General features: G+C 41.4%; 1 pseudogene; it reads right to left on the bottom strand.

Moving 5' to 3' along the window:
* Nucleotides 1-18634: 18634 nt before the first annotated feature.
* Nucleotides 18635-18867, bottom strand: LOC140586404 (U2 spliceosomal RNA; annotated as a pseudogene).
* Nucleotides 18868-21788: the final 2921 nt, after the last annotated feature.

Here is a 21788-nt window from a genome sequence, read left to right on the forward strand (position 1 = left end):
TGCAACACATCATCCACTCAGCAGAGCGAATAATCGGCAGTAACCTGCCTACCCTCCAGACACTTTACATCACCAGAACCAGGAAACGGGCATACAAAATCTTTGAGGACCCATCTCACCCTGCTCACCACATCTTTCAAGCCTTACCCTCCATGAGAAGACTCATGGCAATCAGAACCAAGACCACAAGACACGCCAAGAGCTTCTAAGTTCCTTAGTCCCTCAGGTAGTCTCTCTCATTAACCAAACCAGTCTCTGAATGGACGTTCAATTAATCGTCAGCTGCAGTGAAGTATCCACCAGCATAACCAGTGAACAACTGATAAACTTCCTCTATGATTATATTCTGCACTCTTGCACATTATGCACACATACTGCAAACTCTGTATACATATTGCACTCTTGCACATATAGTTGACTTGGCTGCTAATTAATAACGGCACCATTTAAGAGCCCTTTAAATTATTATGCCATTTATGTAGTTTATATTCATACTACAATTATTACTATGTACACACATATATAAATATCATAATACCATCATCACTGCCATTTATAAAATTAATTATCATGTAATTATCATATTACCTAATTGCCAATCTATTGTTTATTACCTTTCTGCATATGTCTTTGCTAAACGTGGTATGTTCTTTGTAATGTCATGTAAAAGCACCACCAAGGCAAATTCCTTGTATGGAAACATATCTGGATTCCGATTCTACATCCTTCATCAGTACTAGAAAACTTCCATCCAGCGTTGCATTTCACTTTGACGCTGTCGCTTTTGAAACACTTTTTCTGTGATCTAGCTCTTGTTTTGGTCGCCGGCTATCATCCAACAAAAGGTTCATTTCAGCTCTCCTAATCTGACATAAACCACACTCACAAACACTTTCGGGTTACTGTGCCACCGGGAAGGGATGGACTCCGGTCAGGATGGGTTTCCAGCATTTCCTATCCTGGCTGTTCTCTTTAGGGACAAACACAGGAATGGAGTCTACCCAGCTGGAAATTGTACGTTCCCTGTACGTTCAGAGAACGTACCCATTGGTGTAAAGGACGTCGCTGTGTAACCTTCCCAGAATGTTCCCGGGATGTCACGATGTGGAGTTCTTTAGACGTTCGGGGAACATCATTTTGGGAAAATTCGGGGAACTTTCAGGACGTGTTGGTAACGTTTCGGGTCCTATGTGGTCTTTTCATCACTTTCCCAGGATTTTTATAGATCTTGAGTGACAATTACAATAACCTTTAGGGGACCTACCTGGAATGTTATTTTTTAGTCCTTGCACCACCTTCTCAAAGCTAGGGCTGTACGATCACATCACCATATGTGATCTTTCCACGAGTAATACTGAGATTTTTATGCAACAGAAAAGGAGAGATTACCCAAAATAACCTGTAATGAAATAGGACTTGTTATTATCTACCAATTAACATAGTGTGACAAATAGGTTAGTGGTGTTACCCCGAGCTGCAACAACAGACACAAAACAGTACCTAATCCAATGAGTAATATTGTGCATGCGCACATCGCAATGATGCGGAGGTGGATTTTTCGTACAGCACAACTCAGATCGTTTGCAGAACTTTAGTAACATTACAGGGACTTTTGCACAACATTTAGGTGACTTAAAGTTTAATATATGCAATACCAAAACGTGTTTACACTATAAAACAATTATATCCAATGCATTTCAGTTCTTATTATTTCTTTTATTGTTCATAATTCGAGTGAGAGAGAGAGAGAGAGAGAGAGAGAGAGATGTTTTGGTTTTGGACCAAAAATGACTCAGATTATGTAAAACAATTATTTAAACAAATTATTTACATGAAACAATTACTTCAGTCACTGTAGTAACATCTAAAATGTTCTTTTCTCAAACTGAGCTGAAACCATCCAAAAACACTATCAATAAAAAAGAAAGAAACGTTTGAGAGAAAACTCCGTCACTGTCTTCAATTTGATATCGTGTAGATGGCCCAGGTTCTTCTTCCGCTGCCTGAAAATCATAAATAACAATATTTCCCAGTCACTTCGTTTACTTTTTAATTGCTTTTGATTACCCTTAGGTGTACAGGCTATGAGGTAACTTAGCATATTAACCAAATGTGTTTGCCATGTAAAGTGTGGAAATATAAGACAAAACTGAGATTATTAGTGGTTAGACTATGAGTAGGTGTCCATGAATTTGTGACAGAAACAAAGGTTTAATAGAGAGACAAGGTGAAGGGTAATTAAAGTAACCAGTTACACTAATATCTTGGATGTCCTCCTGTGTTGCCATAAAATGTTACAGCACCTTTGTCACGACCGGGTGACGGGCGAGCGAGTGGGATGTGGAAAAGCAGGAGCAGGGAGACCGCAATCCAAGGGCAACGGGGTTTATTATGGAGAACAAGCAGACAGGGGAGCACTCGGTTAACAACGTCAATGACAGACCTGGGGAAACAGACTCGAACGCGGACTGAAACACACAAGACAAGCCGAAATAACAGGAAATAGGTGATCACAATCAGGGTAGTGCACGTGAGTAATGAGGGGACGTGGCACACACGAGGATCGGACGAGCTGGGCGTGACGACCTTGGCTTGTCCGATTTAAGTGAACAGGTACTACGAATTTAAAAATGGCATCAATGTGCAGTGCAGTTTTAAGTGTTAACTGCTCCGAAGAAAAACAAAAAAAACTTACAGGTATTGGGTGGATCTTTGCACGGTGAGGTGCGTGTTTTAGGGTATCCCCTATATAATTTTCAATGTCCTTCTCGCTAACCCTCGGAAATTGTGCAGCACAAGCTCCTAGAAAAAATGCAGTATTTAATAAATATTAAACAATGGGTCTATGCAATGTAATGGACATTTTGTGAAATCTAACCGTTTAACATACTAGGTAATTTAAAACAACATGGTGGAGTGCTGTTCCCAAGAAGGACAGCTTTCCTTTTCGGCCTTTCAGGCTGTAACTGTGACCAGACCTCGTTTGTAGCCATCTTTCTGAGGGTTCTCCTCACAACGTCCCCAATGCTGCAGCCTCCCATCAGACTAAAAAAACGGATCTATACAACATATGAAGATAAATACTTAAAAACAATTCTTAGTGTTGCAATTAGACAAACCCTTTTAAACAGCAATATAGCATATCAACATTCCATCTTTTGTTTTTGTTCTGGGCCCTCCAACTGCAATTTGAATCCCTCAAGCTCTTGCACTGTCCTGCAGGGCTTCTCAAAACACATGTTCTCCATGGACGCCGGGCCAGGGGGATTTTTTTGAATGGTCTGGACCAGGTGTTCAATACTGTTTCCAGTGTCTGCCTGCATCCTTTCAATGGCCATCATGATTCTTTCATGGATGGGGTCTAGGGGGCTTAACAGGGTTGCCAACTAACGCATCTGGCGTGACACTTAAGGCCAATTGATGCTTCACTTTTCCGTGTTCGTTTTCAGATGCGGACAAGGGGACGTCACGTAAATTTCACAATTTCTCGCGTTCGATTTTTACAATCTTATCCTAATTTTATCATATCCTATGTTATCTAATGTTATACAACCTATCCTATCCTTATTATATATTATTTTATGCTTATCGTAAGCTATCCTAATTTTATCGTATCCTATGTTATGTTATATAATGTTATCTTAACCTTATCTCTACTTATCATTATCTTAATCTTATCCTTTATCTTATACAATCTTATCTTAAACTTCTTCTTTTAACCTATCCTATCTTGATTTTATGGTATCCTATGTTATGCAATTGTTTCTTTTTTTTGTCAATGTATTTTTTATTGTTTTTTTCAGACATACAAAAACCCCCCACAGGTACAAGCATTAAGACAAATAAACATAACACCACAAGACAAAAAAAAAAAAAAAAAAAGTAGTCACTCAGTTACTTTGTACACATCACACATTATCGAGAGTCAAGGTGCATTGTCAGCTGTTCTATATGAGAAATAAAAGGATGTCATACCATATCAAACTTTCCCACTGATCCATGCAATGCATATCTAATCTTTTCAATCTTAAGGAAAAACATGACATCACATATCCATCTAACAAAGGAGGGGGGGTTTCTCATTTTTCCAATTTAAAAGAATGAGTCGCCGAGCCAAAAGGGAGGAGTAGGCTATACAATTTAATTGTGTCTTTCGTAATGGGAGATCATTCAATGGTACGCCAAAAAGTCCGATAAAAGGACAAAGGTCAAAGGTTACCCCCGAAATCACAGAATACACCTCAAATATTGAAGACCAGAATGCAGTCATACTTGGACATGACCAAAAAGTGTGAAAGAGAGTAGCAGGTGCTTGTCTACATCTGTCACAAATAGGATTAACCCCCGGGTAAATCTTGGATAACTTAACCCCAGACATGTGAAGTCTATGTACAATCTTGAACTGAATGAGGCAGTGCCTCGCACAAATAGAGGAGGAGTGGATTCTTTGAAGTATGTTAGACCATTGACCATCATTAATAGTTGTACCCATATCCTTCTTTTACTATTGTCAGTGAAGAACCTTCCATGTCAAATATATTTGTGTACAGCTTTGAGACGGTTCCCCTAAGCTCTGGCTGACTTTCTATGATTGAATCAAGAAATGATGTCTGAGGTAGTGAAGGAAAATGACTGACGTTATTCTGTGTGAAATGTCTAACTTGTAGGTATCTGAAAAAGTGATTTGCTGGCAGAGCAAACTCCTGTCTAACCTGATCAAATGACATGAAGACGCCATCCTTATATAACATCTTAATATTCAACGCTCCATTTTTAAACCATTGTCTGAATGCATTATCTAATAGAGAAGCTGGAAATAGCAGGTTGGCCATGACAGGGGCGTAAACAGACATGGAGGCTAGGCCATAATGTTTACGAAACTGAGACCAGATCCTTAGTGCAGGGCTTAAAGTATTCCGGCACCGTGCCGGATCTCCGGCGTGCGGCCGTGAGGGAAAAAAATAATAATATTTTAGAGCCTGCGCATGCGGTTTAATATTTTCGAGCCAATTTATTTCACCTACCAATCATATGAGAGGAACGCAGCTTTAACTAACGTTACAAGCCTATCAGAAGCAGAGAAGGGCGGGTCCTTGCAACACGGTATGATTGACACCCATACGTCAATGTCACGTTAGCGTTGTCGGAGAAAAAAAAATGGAGCGCAAGTTTATGAAGCCTGGGGATGATGTCCTAGCAATAGATAAAGGACTCAAAAATAAATGGTGCTGGGTGTGGATTGAAGAAAGTAGAAATGGCGAGCCTTTTGGCAGTTGGTGCAAGAAACTGAGAGAGCCCGGGGCTTGTTTCTGCACGATTTGCTGGAGGAAGCTACTGTATGCCAGCAGCGGTAAGAAAGTGCTTGCTTGTCATGATTTAGACTCCGGTCATAGAGCCGCTGCCCGTGCACTCAAACTTACCACGACGTTGCCGGGAGCAACTGTTACAGCTGACACACCGTTGTCTATGACTGACCGTGTCTGCGATTTAAAAATACGTTTGTGCACATTTATAGCAGAACATGATTTGGCATTCAGAATTTCGCATCCACTGGTCACCCTGTGTAAAAAACTGGCAGAAGACAAAAAAGCGTTAACTAGCCTGTCGGTTTCAAATCAACATGCGAGTTACATGAACACTCATGGAATTGCATTACAGTTCAAAAAATGTTTGTCTGAGAAGCTAAAAAAATGCATGTTCTCACTCAATGTTGATGAAGCAACAACCTTGAATATGGATAAAACACTCAATGTGCTTGTTCGCTTTTTTGATAATGAAAGCAACAGAGTAATAACACAACATCTGGCAAGCAGAAAAGTCAACATTGCAAATGCCCCAAACCTTATGCTGGAACTTAAAGATGTCATGCAGACTTATGGTCTTGAGTGGAGACAAGTTACCAGCATCCTCCTTGACAACTGTGCAGTCATGAGAGGAAAAAAGTCTGGCCTTGAAACTCAAGCAAGGAAGGCGAACCCATACCTCCTTGATGTATCTGGAGACACCGTGCACATGGTTTCCAATGCTGCCAAGGCCCTCATGAGTCCGTTCAGCACAGAAGTGGAAAATTTCTGCTCCGATGTCTATTATGATATTGAGAAGTCACCAAAACAGAAGGAGATTTTCTCAGACTTTCAGAGTCTGCTCCATCTTCCTTCCAAGAGCTTGATAAGACCTATTAGCAACAGATTTCTTCAGATGCTGGAGGTGTGCACCAGGCTGAATGAACTCATGGATGTACTGGTGGTGCATTATTACTATGTGCTGGATTGATTGATTGATTGATTCCCTTTATTGCTGTTGCAATTCACCATGTCACTAGTCACAAGTACCAGCGAAAAGCAGGCCATCAACCCGACCATACATACACAAACATTATAGGGGGGCAGACAGGTCAGGAAGACAGGGGACTGTAGGAAAACTCAGAGAAACAGATTACGTGAGGAGAGTGGAGGTGAATAAAAAAAACAGCCCCCAGACTGTACTCCAGTAGGAAGTACAACATAGGAACAGAAAAAAAACACCTCAGCAATAAGCACATAGTCACCACATCTCACAACACTAAAGTCGAGACTTGCAACAGGGTAGGGAAGGGAATCCAAATGAAGAACACAAATACAGGTAATGCTAATCATTTTGTAGTATAAATTAAGTATTTTTTAATGTGCTGTCTCTGCAGTTAACCATTTTTATTGTATTATATTGCATGTAGAGTGATGTGCTAGTTTAGAGTGTTGTTAGGTTTTATGTAGGAATAAGCAATGAAAATAGCCACAGTGGTGTGTGTGTGTGTGTTTGTGTGATACAGAAGGCTTCTTAATGAATTGCTGACGAGATATGCACTAACAGTTGAGGAAAAGACCAGAGTAGAAATTCTTCAACAAGAACAAGCCACAACATCCCGAATGGGAACACAAGCCAACCTTGACCGGAAGGCACGAATCTCTGTGCTCTTTACAGAGTTTGACCGATTCAAAGTCATGGTCGACATGTTCAGAGGTATCTTGTAGCAGGCTAACTTGTGTAGGCAAAAACTTTAGGCTAAATGTAATGAAAGTTAATAACAGTTGTTGTTTTTTACAAAGGGAACAGCCAGGTCTCTACTACAGCAATCATAACCAGCTTTAGAAGTTATGCAGAGTTATATAGAAGTGTTCAAATAAACAGCAGTTTATTGTTAAAAAAAAGTGAATAAAGTGAAATTATTTTTAATCAGTATGTTATTTCCATATTTCAAATGTAATGGAAAGATTAGACATTCAATTCCAAGGCAAAAAATGTAAAATACTTTATTAAGTGTGCATTTTTTTTTACAGGAAATGAAGAGAAGGAATATTTATCTTAAGAAAAAAATATAGCAGTGTTGTGAATTTTTTCTTTTCTCTTCAGCCACAAACATTCACATACACTTAAAACATTTTAAAGATTTAACTGATGATAACATCTGATTATGATCTGATTAACATCTGACAAAAACAATGATTATGCACCAAAATATTACTTCAGTAATTTAAAGTTAAGTTAAATCTTGAAAAATGTCTTAAGTTTATGTCAAGTGTTTGAAAAATCTCAACATTGCAATTTTTTTTTTTTTTTTTGGGAACAGATTCATATTCCATTTCCTTTGCTTCCAGTAAAAAAAACTGCAGACCTGGTCAAATTCGTTAATAATTTGATTTGGAGTAATTTTTCCATTACATCTGATATATGGAAATAAAAGCTATTAAAAGTATTTATACTTTATTCACTTTTTTAAAACGCACTGCTATTTATTTGAACTGTATGCAACTTGTCTTTAATTCTGTTTTCTTGTTGGGTTTTTTTTACGCATGTGAAAATGTCAAATAAAATTTTTTTTTTTTTAATGTTTGCAGGCATACTTTCAACATTTCAGGGATTTTTGAAAAAAATGCAACATGAAAAACCAATGGCGCGCTTGCTGCACGTGGAGATGGTGGCCCTAGTTCGAGAGCTCCTCAGCAAATTTATGAAGCTGGAAGCCATCCCACTGAGTGCAAAGGATATCATCAAGGTTGATGTCCGGAGTAAAGATTTGCAACTTTAAGACAAAAGGTTGTCTGTTGGAAGATACTGCTACTCTGCACTAAACAAGGCCCGTGTGGAGAGGCTGATATGGGTGAGAAACATTTACAACTCTCTCAGAGAAGGGTACATGAAGTCATCAGAGTTCCTTCTCAAAGACCTTCCTCTGGACAACAAGATAATCACCTCACTTTCTGCACTCACTCCCTCTCTGATTCAAGATGACTCCATCTGTGGGGCTTTTATCACATTAGGAGAGGCCTTGCCTAATGTGGTCGCACCAGAAGAGATTGGTCAGGTGGAGGAAGAGATACGGGCGTACCAAATAGAGGTGGACCTGGTAACGTGTGCCCAGAACTACATTGAAGAAGAAGGCCGAGTTCATGTAGATTGGTGGAGCAGAGTTGTATCCATGAAAAATCCAGAGAGAGGTGTGAGATTTCCCATTCTGGGTCAGCTGGTCAAAGCACTACTTAGCATTTTCACAGGCCCCCTGGTTGAGGGATCATTTAATCTCATGGGTGATATTCTTGAAGCAGACAGATGCTCCATGAATGTGGAAACTTATGAGAGCCTTGCAATTGTAAAATCCACGATTAAAGCAAGGGAGTGGACAGCATCGACAATGACAATAGACCAGCCATTAAGGTGGTCTTGCCTGTCATCGTATCAAACATATCAAAAACATCTGCAGAAAAAGAAAGAGGCACAACAGGCACAAAAGAAGAAAAGGGTGAATGAGGCAGCAAGGATTCGGCCATCACAGATGGCAAACAAACTCATACGGCAGGCCAGGAATATCGCTGGATCAGCCAAAGCCTCCTCTAGACGAGTCAAACACTCATCCTCGTCCACTGGACCATCCAGACCTTTTTCAACCTCCTCTGGACCAGCCAGACCCTCACCAACCTCCACTGGACCATCCAGACCCTCACCAACCTCCACTGGACCATCCAGACCTTTTTCAACCTCCTCTGGACCAGCCAGACCCTCAGCCTCCTCCTCTGGACCATTCAGACCATTTTCAACTTCCAATGGACCAGCCAAACTCTTTCTCTCTCCCTCTGGACCAGCCAAAGCCTCATCTTCATCCTCTGGACCAGCCAAAGCCTCATCTTCATCCTCAGGACCAGCCAAAGCATCATCTTCATCCTCTGGACCAGCCAAAGCCTCATCCTTATCTTCTGGACCAGACTCTTCTGGACTAGCCAAACTCTTTCTCCCTCCCTCTGGACCAGCCAAAGCCTCATCCTCATCATCTGGACCAGCCAAAGCCTCATCCTCCTCCACTGTACCAGCTCCATCTTCTGGTCCAAATGTCTTAAAAAGAAAGAGTTTGCAGGACTTTGCTTACAACCCAGAAAAAAAGAAAAAATAAGTGATAATGGCCTTGATTTCACTTCTAATCTTCAGTTTAGCAGTTCAGTTCTTTAGCACTTTGAGCACTTATTATTTATGCACTTTAAGCACTTGCTATTGTTTAGCAGTTTTTTTTGTACTTTATTTTTGTTATTATTGTCAATATTTGAAGTAAGTCCTTCAAATAAAAAAGTCCCCCCCAAAAAAAAGTTCAACTGTACTGAAAAATAACGTTGCTTATGAATGTTGGCAAGTAAAAAAGTATTTGTACTTTGTGATCAAGTGCCATTCTTGGCACATCACACAACGACGAAATGCGTCCTCTGCATTTTAACCCATATGTGATATATTAGCTATATTATTTAGCTTCATTCTTAAAATAATAATACTAATACCAATAATAATAATAACAAAACCAAATGTAGCCAGGTCTATAAAGCTACCATAAGGCTTTGAAGCTATTATAGAGCGTAATTTGTAAAGAGGGAGACATGAACCTTACAATAAGTTGTGTATACCAAAGTGGGCAGCTGTCTCTTTAAGACGCTCCTGAGTGCCAAAAGGTAGGGTGGGAGTTTTTTTTTTCCGGCGGGTTTTTCTAGACGGAGGAAGGCGGGTAAAGAGAGCGGAAAGAGGAGTGAACGGCAACTTAGGGAAATAAACGTATATATCTACATATATATATTTGTGTAGATGTCAACGTTTAGAGCACTGTTTATTTTTTTTGGCCTAAGCATACAATTGCAGCAATTAGTGGATAGAAAGATTTTGGTGCAAGTGCTCTCTTTTGGATATCCTGGTAGGTCAATTTACCTGTTTGAAAATATAGATATAGGGATCATTAGTGTGAAGGAAAAACAGTCAGGATATGAATGTGAACCTTTGCTGATTGTGTGGTTGATTATTTTCTTTACTAATGTATCATTTTTTGTAGTTGTATGTAAAATGCTAAAGCTACCTATAAGGCTACTTGCTAATTGATCGGAATACGTTGACTGTGATATGGTGTTATTCAGTTTAGCCACCCTGTTAGTACCATTGCAGGTTGAAATGTTTATAATGTGCATATATAAGTATATACATGTATATGTGTATATTAATGTTATTCAGGAAATCTGTGTATGGCCTAATGTGAATCTGAGATTGCGCTGTATGTTAATGGATGATGGAAAAAAATATAATTTTGTGTGATGTTTAAGTAAGACATCTAACTCTCTGTACTTTGTGTGCAGACTGTTTTTTTTGGATTTGATTCCGTTCCGAATTCAGTATTTTTTCGGCCAAGGAAGATCGCTTGTTTCACAGAGTCGCTCCCTCTGCGTTGAACTGCGCAATGTAACAAGTTTTTTGCAACTGGAGATTTTTTTCTTTCCCAGCGCTTTGTGAAGAAATCCTCAAGTGTTGCAACGGCATCCACCTCCCCAATGGACACGGGGATCTCCAGCATGCTGCTGTTGCAGCAGAGGCAGGGTCCGAGTGGGCGGCAGTTTGGAAAAAGATTGCAGCCCTCGAAGACAAGGTTCCGGTCCGAGATCTCCATGCTTGCTGGTGCCCTGACTGACCCATATATATCCCGGAGTAGTTCGGAGACCACTGGGACTCCTTTTGTAGTCCCCACTTCAGCTCCAAGCTGTTTCCCGCCCCCTCCTCCTCCTCCTCCTCCTCCACCGCCACCTCGTCCTCCTCCACCTGCTAGTATCCAGGGCCCCAAGCAGAGTCATCGTCAGGGAAGTGGCGCATGACCCACCAAAGGCCCCAACATGGTGGATGTCCTGGCGGAGCTGCCCCGCATTAAACTGCACCCGGTGCTGAGATCGCCAGGTGGGACGCCAGTGCCAAGGAGGGGCTGACACAGGGGACGCCCATGGCCTCAAGAGGACATTACTTCCATCTTATCAAAGGCTCTGGCGGGTGTGGGCGGCCTCCTCTCTTGGGCCGCGGGCCGGGTGGTGCTTGGCTCTGCTGCGCCGTGGTGGGGCCCTGGCGGGCAGTCCGGGGGATCTTGGGACACTGGGGGCCTTCTAGGCGGATTGGGGGGTTCGGTTTGGGTTGGGCGGGGGGGCTCGCCGCCCGTCCTCCCTCTGCGGGCCTCCCTGTACGGGGGTTGGCGCCCCTTTAGTCCCTCGCGGGCTGCTTCCTGGGTTGGGCGGGTGGTTATCTCCGGGGCACATGGCCGTGGGCCCTTGTGCTGGGGGGGCGGCAGGGTGGCCTCGGTTGCCTGGTTTCTCCTGCCTTCGCCTTCGGCCTTGTGGGGGGGTGGGGTGCTGTCGCTTCCCCCGACGGCATCATATGCCAGCACATCCAATGACAAATCAGTTCACACCTACACTTACACATACATATAAGAATGGTTGAGCGATCAGTATCATTATTATTGTTACTTTTTAGCGTGTGTTATAGACATAGGAATTGAAATATACATGTATAAGGGTAGGATCACGTGTGTGTATGCTACATATATATATATATATATATATATATATATATATATATAATACCTATTTGTCACATTATTAATTATAATTATTATTACTGATGTTATAATGTTTGTTGTTTGATGTCCTTGTAATGAGTGTTATTTTTCTTATGGTTGTTTGTATTCTGTATTCCCCTACACTTCATTTTCTCCGTCCCACCTACATTATTAGTTTTATTTTTCCTGTATACCTCTGTTTCCTTTTTTTTTTTTCTTTTCTCTCCCCATGGTGATTAATGTCTGTTCTCGTTACGATTGTTGTTTCTGTATCCCCCGTTTTTTTTTTTTTTTTTCCTTTCCTCCACAGGACGGGTGAGTTCGGAGCAGCCACACTCTTTGCTCTTGAATTTAGTGTAAAATAAAGTTGTCCTCCGAAGAGGGGGGGTGGTGGTGGGGAATTTAAAAAAGAAAGAAAAAAGGAAAGGGAAAAGAGAAAAAAAAATAAAAAAATCAAAGGCTCTGAAAAAGAAGTTCAGACACCAGATCCACTCTGATGAGTAGGAGAAGCGGTCCTCTGAGCCCTTAAACTTTTTATACTTATATCATTTTTATACTTAAGACTTATATACTTTATATACTTAAACTTTATATACTTATACTTTATGTACTTATACACTCACCAAAGGATTATTAGGAACACCATACTAATACGGTGTTTGACCCCCTTTCGCCTTCAGAACTGCCTTAATTCTACGTGGCATTGATTCAACAAGGTGCCGAAAGCATTCTTTAGAAATGTTGGCCCATATTGATAGGATAGCATCTTGCAGTTGATGGAGATTTGTGGGATGCACATCCAGGGCACGAAGCTCCCGTTCCACCACATCCCAAAGATGCTCTATTGGGTTGAGATCTGGTGACTGTGGGGGCCATTTAAGTACAGTGAACTCATTGTCATGTTCAAGAAACCAATTTGAAATGATTCGAGCTTTGTGACATGGTGCATTATCCTGCTGGAAGTAGCCATCAGAGGATGGGTACATGGTGGTCATAAAGGGATGGACATGGTCAGAAACAATGCTCAGGTAGGCCGTGGCATTTAAACGATGCCCAATTGGCACTAAGGGGCCTAAAGTGTACCAAGAAAACATCCCCCACACCATTACACCACCACCACCAGCCGGCACAGTGGTAACAAGGCATGATGGATCCATGTTCTCATTCTGTTTACTCTACCATTTGAATGTCTCAACAGAAATCGAGACTCATCAGACCAGGCAACATTTTTCCAGTCTTCAACTGTCCAATTTTGGTGAGCTTGTGCAAATTGTAGCCTCTTTTCCTATTTGTAGTGGAGATGAGTGGTACCCAGTGGGGTCTTCTGCTGTTGTAGCCCATCCGCCTCAAGGTTGTGCGTGTTGTGGCTTCACAAATGCTTTGCTGCATACCTCGGTTGTAACGAGTGGTTATTTCAGTCAAAGTTGCTCTTCTATCAGCTTGAATCAGTCGGCCCATTCTCCTCTGACCTCTAGCATCAACAAGGCATTTTCGCCCACGGGACTGCCGCATACTGGATGTTTTTCCCTTTTCACACCATTCTTTGTAAACCCTAGAAATGGTTGTGCGTGAAAATCCCAGTAACTGAGCAGATTGTGAAATGAGCAGATTGTGAAATACTCAGACCGGCCCGTCTGGCACCAACAACCATGCCACGCTCAAAATTGATTAAATCACCTTTCTTTCCCATTCTGACATTCAGTTTGGAGTTCAGGAGATTGTCTTGACCAGGACCACACCCCTAAATGCATTGAAACAACTGCCATGTGATTGGTTGATTAGATAATTGCATTAATGAGAAATTGAACAGGTGTTCCTAATAATCCTTTAGGTGAGTGTATACTTTATATGCTTATATTTATATACTTATACTTTGTGTACTGATTATATATACTTATTAATAAATAATATATTTTTATCACTATTATTTTTAAAAGAGTTGCTGATTTTGTAATACTGCTGCAGCATTCTCCACATGCTAATCACTGCCCCACATCGAATTGGCACTTTGATCAGCCATGAATCACTTCACTACCCCCTGTTGAATGTTGCATCGTATGTTGTTAGATATCTCGTAGTAGTATTGCAGTATTTATTTAAATTGAAAATGCTTAAAACAGATCAATTTCTCACAAACACATCTATTCATGAGTGATTTAAACGGCAAGGATGAAAATGATTAGGATTAGCTCTTGCCAAAATAGGGCTTGTAAACTTTTGTGGTACTCAGAATTAACCCAAACAACTATGACTCTATAATCCTCTATAATCACTCTCACTCTGTCACACTTGAATCAAACTCCAGGTCTCGCATGTAATGAGCAAAATTTTCTTCTTTATTCAGCAATCCAGCATAGTGTTCCAACCACACTCGGGGACAATGCGCAATGCACCCCGCACCCAGAAATCAGCAGGTTAATATACTATAAGACGAATTCCCCTATATGGACTTCTAAGTCCTGATTGGTTACCAAACATCTGCAAACCAGGTTTCGAACATACAACAAACATAATACGCCACCTCTATTGGTCTACTTCAAGGATGTTCAGTTTCCAATCCTCGTTAGGCCTAGGCCTCCTATGAGTCCCACACATAATCCTGTCTATCCAGCCTAGGAAGGAGGGCAAAAACCCTAAACATTAGGGAAATTCCACTCCCAACCCAGCAAAAAGGTGCAACCCCCCCTTTGGTGTCCATGGCTGGCATGGCTCACAATGTTATCAGTAAGGGAAACCCCAACCCTATATTACCTAAATAAAGACTTCAGCGTAAACATATACAACCCTTATGGGTACATAACTTGCTTGTGTGTTCAAATGCTACCATACAACAAACTGCGTCTAGCATAGTATAGCAGCTACATTTCAAGGCTTCCTGCAGGTCCCCTTTCTCCCCCCGGCGATGTTCCCTTCAGCCCAGTTCTCCAAGATCTGTGGCCTGCAAAGCTGGTTCCGTGCAGGTGGCTGTGAGGCAAGGACACACGGCACCATCCCCAAAACAACAAAACCTGAGACACAAGAACAATCCCACAATGCCTCCCAACCCTGGCCTACCATCACTTTAAATTTCCCTTCCACACTTTGAAGTAATGTTAAACATATACTACATAATCCTGAAAAGGAGTGGTCACTAAAATTAAACAGCTCGCAGATCTTCACAATGCAAGAAATGCAAAGATGGAGAAAGCGAAGAACAGTTCACAGCCGGCTGGGCACATTGTCATCATCAAAGATTTTAAGCATGTTTATTTATATAGCACAATTCGGGCACAAGGCAATTCAAAGTGCTTTACAAAGACAAGGATACAATCAAATTAAAATGTCAAAATCACATTTCAAAGATAAGTAAAAGAAATAATAATGAAAATAAATAATTTTATTAATCAATTACAATGAACACATAATAATAAGAAAAAGCCAAAATAAATAAATAGCTAACTGAAAAGACGTCACATTTTAATGACAGAAAATGACTGGTGCTGCACTAGGAAACTCTGACCATGCAACAATTCATCTAATTCCAGCATACAGACAAAATCTGAAAACTGCTAAACCTGTTGTTACTAGAGTGAAACACTGAACATGTGGAGCAGTAGAGCAATTAAAATCATGCTTTGACTCGACAGACTGGAATGTTTTCAAAACTGCTACTAACAGCGTGGATGAATACACGGACACTGTAACATGGCACATAAGCTTCTGTGAGGACTCTCGCATTCCCAAAAAGTCTGTTGTCAGCTACTGTATAATAACGACGAACCATGGTTTACAACTGAACTCAGGCAGCTTCCTAAAACAAAAGATGAAGCTTACAGGAGTGGTGACAAAAACCTGTTCAAATTCTACTGCGGGTTTGAAAAGCCACATTCGCGCATCATACAGCCCTCACCTTTTCAATGGCCTTCTTCACACCTGGGTACCTTCACACCTCGCCCACACTATACCCAGCTCACCCCCCCCACGTCCAGCCACCTCCCCAGGAGAATCAACGACAGAGATGTAAACAAGATCTTCAGTAGCCAAAATACAAGGAAAGCTCCTGGTTCAGACTCTGTCTCCCCAGCCACTCTGAAGCACTGTGCAGATCAATAGTCACCTGTCTTCACAGATATTTTCAACCAGTCACTGAACCAGTCAGTGACTACAGACTGGTGGCTCTCACATCGGTGGTAATGAAGGCTTTTGAGAGACTTGTGCTGTCATACCTTAAAACCATCACAGACCTATCGCTTGACCGCAGGCTACAGTCTGCCTACAGAACCAACAGACCTGTGGACGATGCAGTTAACACTGGACTCCATTTCTTACTCCGACTTTTGGAGTGCCCTGAGACATATGTTAGGATTCTGTTTGTGGACTTTAGCTTTGCATTTAATACTATTCTATCGGAGCTAATGCGGAATGAACTCTCACAACTGTCCGTGCCTGATCCAAAATAACATGTTATAACCACGATGGCCCAGTTTTACGCTACAATCATTGAGTCCATCGTCACCTCCTCCATCACAGCCTGGTTTGGATCAGCCACTGAACGAGACAAGGCCAGACTGCAACACATCATCCACTCAGCAGAGCGAATAATCGGCAGTAACCTGCTTACCCTCCAGACACTTTACATCACCAGAACCAGGAAACGGGCATACAAAATCTTTGAGGACCCATCTCACCCTGCTCACCACATCTTTCAAGCCTTACCCTCCATGAGAAGACTCATGGCAATCAGAACCAAGACCACAAGACACGCCAAGAGCTTCTCCCCTCAGGTAGTCTCTCTCATTAACCAAACCAGTCTCTGAATGGACGTTCAATTAATCGTCAGCTGCAGTGAAATATCCACCAGCATAACCAGTGAACAACTGATAAACTTCCTCTATGATTATATTCTGCACTCTTGCACATTATGCACACATACTGCAAACTCTGTATACATATTGCACTCTTGCACATATAGTTGACTTGGCTGCTACTTAATAACGGCACCATTTAAGAGCCCTTTAAATTATTATACCATTTATATAGTTTATATTCATACTACAATGATTACTATGTACACACACATATATAAATATCATAATACCATCATTACTACCATTAATAAACTTAATTATCATATAATTATCATATTACCCAATTGCCAGTCTATTGTTTATTACCTTTCTGCATATGTCTTTGCTAAATGTGGGTAACTCTCGCCAGTGTGGGGAAGCAATAAAAAAGGCCAACAGAATGTTGGGTTATATCTCTAGGTGTGTGGAGTTTAAGTCAAGGGAGGTGATGATACACTTATATAATTCCTTGGTAAGACACCACCTAGAATACTGTGTGCAGGTTTGGTCACCATACCTCAAGAAGGACATTGCTGCCTTAGAAAAGGTGCAACGAAGAGCTACGAGAATGATTCCTGGTCTTAGAGGAATGTCTTATGAGGAGAGGTTAGCGGAACTGAATCTGTTTAGCCTTGAGCAAAGGAGACTAAGGGGGGATATGATTCAGGTCTATAAGATTCTAACGGGTCTGGATGCTCTTCAGCCAAATGACTATTTCAATATTAGTCTAAATACTAGAACTCGTGGCCATAAGTGGAAATTAGCGGGAGAAAAATTTGAGGAAGCACTTCTTTACACAGCGTGTAGTTAGAGTATGGAATAGTCTTCCTGCTAGTGTAGCGGAAGCTAAAACCCTGGGTTCCTTTAAATCAGAGCTAGATAAAATTTTAACAACTCTGAGCTATTAGTTAAGTTCTCCCCAAACGAGCTTGATGGGCCGAATGGCCTCCTCTCGTTTGTAAATTTCTTATGTTCTTATGTTCTTTGTAATGTCATGTAAAAGCACCACCAAGGCAAATTCCTTGTATGGAAACATATCTGGATTCCGATTCTACATCCTTCATCAGTACTAGAAAACTTCCATCCAGCGTTGCATTTCACTTTGACGCTGTCGCTTTTGAAACACTTTTCTGTGATCTAGCTCTTGTTTTGGTCGCCGACTATCATCCAACAAAAGGTTCATTTCAGCTCTCCTAATCTGACATAAACCACACTCACAAACACTTTTGGGTTACTGTGTCACCGGGAAGGGATGGACTCCAGTCAGGATGGGTTTCCAGCATTTCCTATCCTGGCTGTTCTCTTTAGGGACAAACACAGGAATGGAGTCTAGTGATCACACCGGAACTTGACTTACCTGAACGGAGATGTATGGAGCAGACTCTCATATGTGCAGGGATGCTCTGGAATGCAAGGTCTTTACGCCCCACCGCTATAAGCTACGCCATCCGACGCCATTTCGTCAACTCTTCCACTTTTGCTCTTGTCTTTTCCAATCCAGAAAAGAGAAGAAACGTATACCGGTCCTGAAGACCGAAGAGAGACCCGAGTCGATATGGGGCTGCCGCTTAGCGGGTCGCCGTTAGCCGGGCCTCCGTGACGCCCCCGCGCAGAGTAGAATGCCCAGGGACGTCGCAGCCACCGGCGTCCTCCCTGTCCTCTCAAAAAACAGCAATCATTTAAACAAACATGAGGGAAAATTCAAAAGGCAAAGATGAAGTCATGCCTTACCTCAGCACAGCTGCCCACCGCACAAACGACAGCGTGTCACCTTACTTTAAAAAAAAAGAAAAAAGGCGGGAAATTGGGGCCGCGCACGGACAGGGCCCCTCCCTCACACCACATGCGGCTAATTAGTTGGCCATCCAGAGGCACTCAGTCTATTAGTCACCCATTCAGTCAGTCAGTTCTGCCTTTCAACAACAGGGGGCAGTAGAGGTGCACCGTTCCCGGAAGCACTGCAATACCGGGTCGATGCCTGGAGCAGATGGGGCAAGCCCCACTTCCGGCTCCCTGTTCCAAAAATCCGTTTAATATGTGGTCCCCTCCATGGGGGACGTATCAAAATAACCTTTTCATACCAAAACAAAATGTAAATCAGCTCAAATACATGAATAATAAATATTATGCTTGTACTACTTACATTAACACATAATCACAATCTATAAGGCTGAAACATTCCCACACTATGCAAATCATGCCAACACAGTACAATAAGACTTTCAAAGATAATATTAAACAAACACCCACAGAGTGTTCCAAAGTGCATTTTGCAATGTCTATACTTTGAATGTCAAATTACAAACTTCACATAAATCTAAAGTACACTAAGATTAAGATGAGTTTGTTACCAAACCAAATATATAAGAAATAATTTATTTGCCAGGAATTAAGTTTATGATATTGAATGAAATGTGTGAGCATGCCCCAGTTAGTGAAAGTGTGTCCCCTACCCCAAGACTCCAGAGGGTTAAAAAGGAACACATCCGCAGACTTCCAAGCTCTGCACTAGGGCTGAACGATATTCTGTTTTGACATCGACATCGCGATGTGCGCGTGAGCGATAGTCACATCGCCGGAACATACGATGTGAAGGGTAGAAGCCCATTGTGTATTAAGAGAACGGTAGCACACAGTAAACACGAGTTTGTTGTATGGCTTGTTGCTGGGGTGACATGCACGTTCCGCGTGCCTGCACAGTGATTGGTTCGCTGTGTCGCTGCTCACCGCTCACAGCCAACATTCACTGCTAAAAATGCGCGACGAAGAGGATCCGCCGCAAAAAAATTATTTCGTACCAAAAAGAAAGTCGAAATCATCTATTTGGGACTATTTCGGCTACAAAAAGGAGGATGTTGACCAAAAAGAGGTACTTTGCATGGAGTGTCATAAAGTTGTGGCCACAAAACATGGAAACACCACCAATTTGTCTGATCACTTAAAACGGCACCACAAAGCTCTTTACAACGAATACAAAGCCAAATCTGGATGTCAACCAAAACAAACAAATGTTTGTGATGCCTTTGCCAGTGTGACACCTTACCAGAAAGGCTCTCAATGACAGAAAGAAATAACAGACGCAATAACGTTTCATATCGCTAAAGATATGTTGCCATTAAATACCGTCGCCAAAGAGGGATTTAAGAAAATGATCCGAACGCTTGACAGGCGGTATGTTATACCATCCCGCACATATTTTTCCCAAGTTGCGATAAAAGAGCTGTATGAAAAATGCAAATCTAAGATTGAAGCAGAACTGTCGCACGTGGAATACTATGCAACTACAACAGACTTGTGGTCCAGCAGGACAACGGAGCCCTACATGAGTCTGACGGTCCATTTCATCGCAGAGGACTTCGAGCTAAAAAGTCGCTGTTTGCAGACGGCATTTTTCCCGGAAAGTCATACAGCCGAGAATGTCGCAGAGGCCCTGAGAGAAGCGGTGTCCGCTTGGGGCTTAGATGAGACACGTCAAGTCTGTATAACAACAGATAATGCAGCGAACATGGTGAAAGCTGCCGATCTGAACAAGTGGACCAGGCTACAGTGCTTCGGCCACAGACTGCATCTTGCAGTTGGTGAGTAATGACCATGATCTTTATCCAAAATAAAAATACATTTTTACTCAGCTGTTTTACTTAATAACCTGTCCTGAACCTGACAAAACTTGTAAAATGAATTTGTTGCATGTGTGTACGTAGAGCTTTAAAACGTAAGAAAAAATAGACACTAAACATTTAATTTTAAACAAAAAATAGTTTTATGAGCACATTTGAGGAGCTCTTTTCCAAAATGCGATAACTCCATTTCAATAGTTTTCAGGGAAATTAATTGTTTTACCTAGACCCACACATTTTGTGAATATTCAATTTATCCTGTTAAAATGTTTTTTGCTTAGTCTGAACATGTTGAATAATGATTATTAAATCAAACAACTATATTGTTGTTGAAAAATTCAAAGTAAATTTTTTTTCTTTTCAAAACGCTATAAATCCATCCATTTTTCCCAAAAATTGATGGTTGTCTTTTTTTAAAAGTCTTTTGTCTTTTATTTTTCATGTTCGCAGTTATTAATAAACAATTAAAATGTCTCATTGCAATATTTTACATATTCCTAATCATTACTTTTGCTGGTTCTTTGTCACAGCTTTTAGGGGCCGTGTACATGAACGCGTCCTGCATCAGCACCGAAAACTTAGAGAGAGAGAGAGAGAGAGAGAGAGAGAGAGAGAGAGAGAATAAGATTTTTTTACTTATTTTGAGGAATTATAGCCTAATGAACAAACATCTGTTAGGAGCGCAGCCACGTTGGATTGCGAGAACGTTCACTAGGCTAAAATTAAGTTCGGTGCTTATTGGGGTTTGGAAAGAAACTGCATCTTGCAGTACATTTTAAACAAGGAAATTATTATTGGCGTTTATCGCGTTTTGGAAAAGAGCTCTTCATTTATTGTTTGAAATAAAACAGTGTGCTTCAATAATTAAAGTTCGCAATGTTTTGTTTGTTTTCTCCGCTTAGAAAATGCAGTGAAAAAGGATGGCCGCAATGATCGTGCTACAGGAGTCTGCAAGAAGCTGGTGAGCCACTTCTCTCACAGCTGGAAGGCCAGCGATGCCCTGGCAAAAGTCCAGAAGGAACTCAATCTACCATCACATTGTCTCATCTCAGAATGCCAAACAAGATGGGGTTCCAGACAGATGATGATCAGCAGGATATTAGAGCAGCAGCAGGCTTTAACTCAGGTCCTGTCTGCAGACAAGAAGCTGCGGCATCTAATTCCAACCTGGCAAGATATAGATGTGCTGGAGTCTGTAAGCAAGTCACTGGGCCCAATGCTGGATTTCACTGATGCACTTTCAGGCGATGAATACGTCAGTGTCTCCTTTGTAAAGCCAGTTCTTCAGCTCTTCAACACTTCACTACTGGAAATGCGAGAGGAAGACACAGACCTGACCAAGAACATAAAGATGAAGATGCTGGACTACCTCAATGAGAAATACGAAGATGATGATACTCAGAAGCTGCTAGATATGGCATATTTTTTGGACCCCCGGTTCAAGATAGACTTCATCAGTGCAGACAAGAA

The sequence above is a fragment of the Paramormyrops kingsleyae genome, unplaced genomic scaffold, assembly GCF_048594095.1.
Source record: "Paramormyrops kingsleyae isolate MSU_618 unplaced genomic scaffold, PKINGS_0.4 ups52, whole genome shotgun sequence".
Classification (NCBI taxonomy): Eukaryota; Metazoa; Chordata; class Actinopteri; order Osteoglossiformes; family Mormyridae; genus Paramormyrops; species Paramormyrops kingsleyae.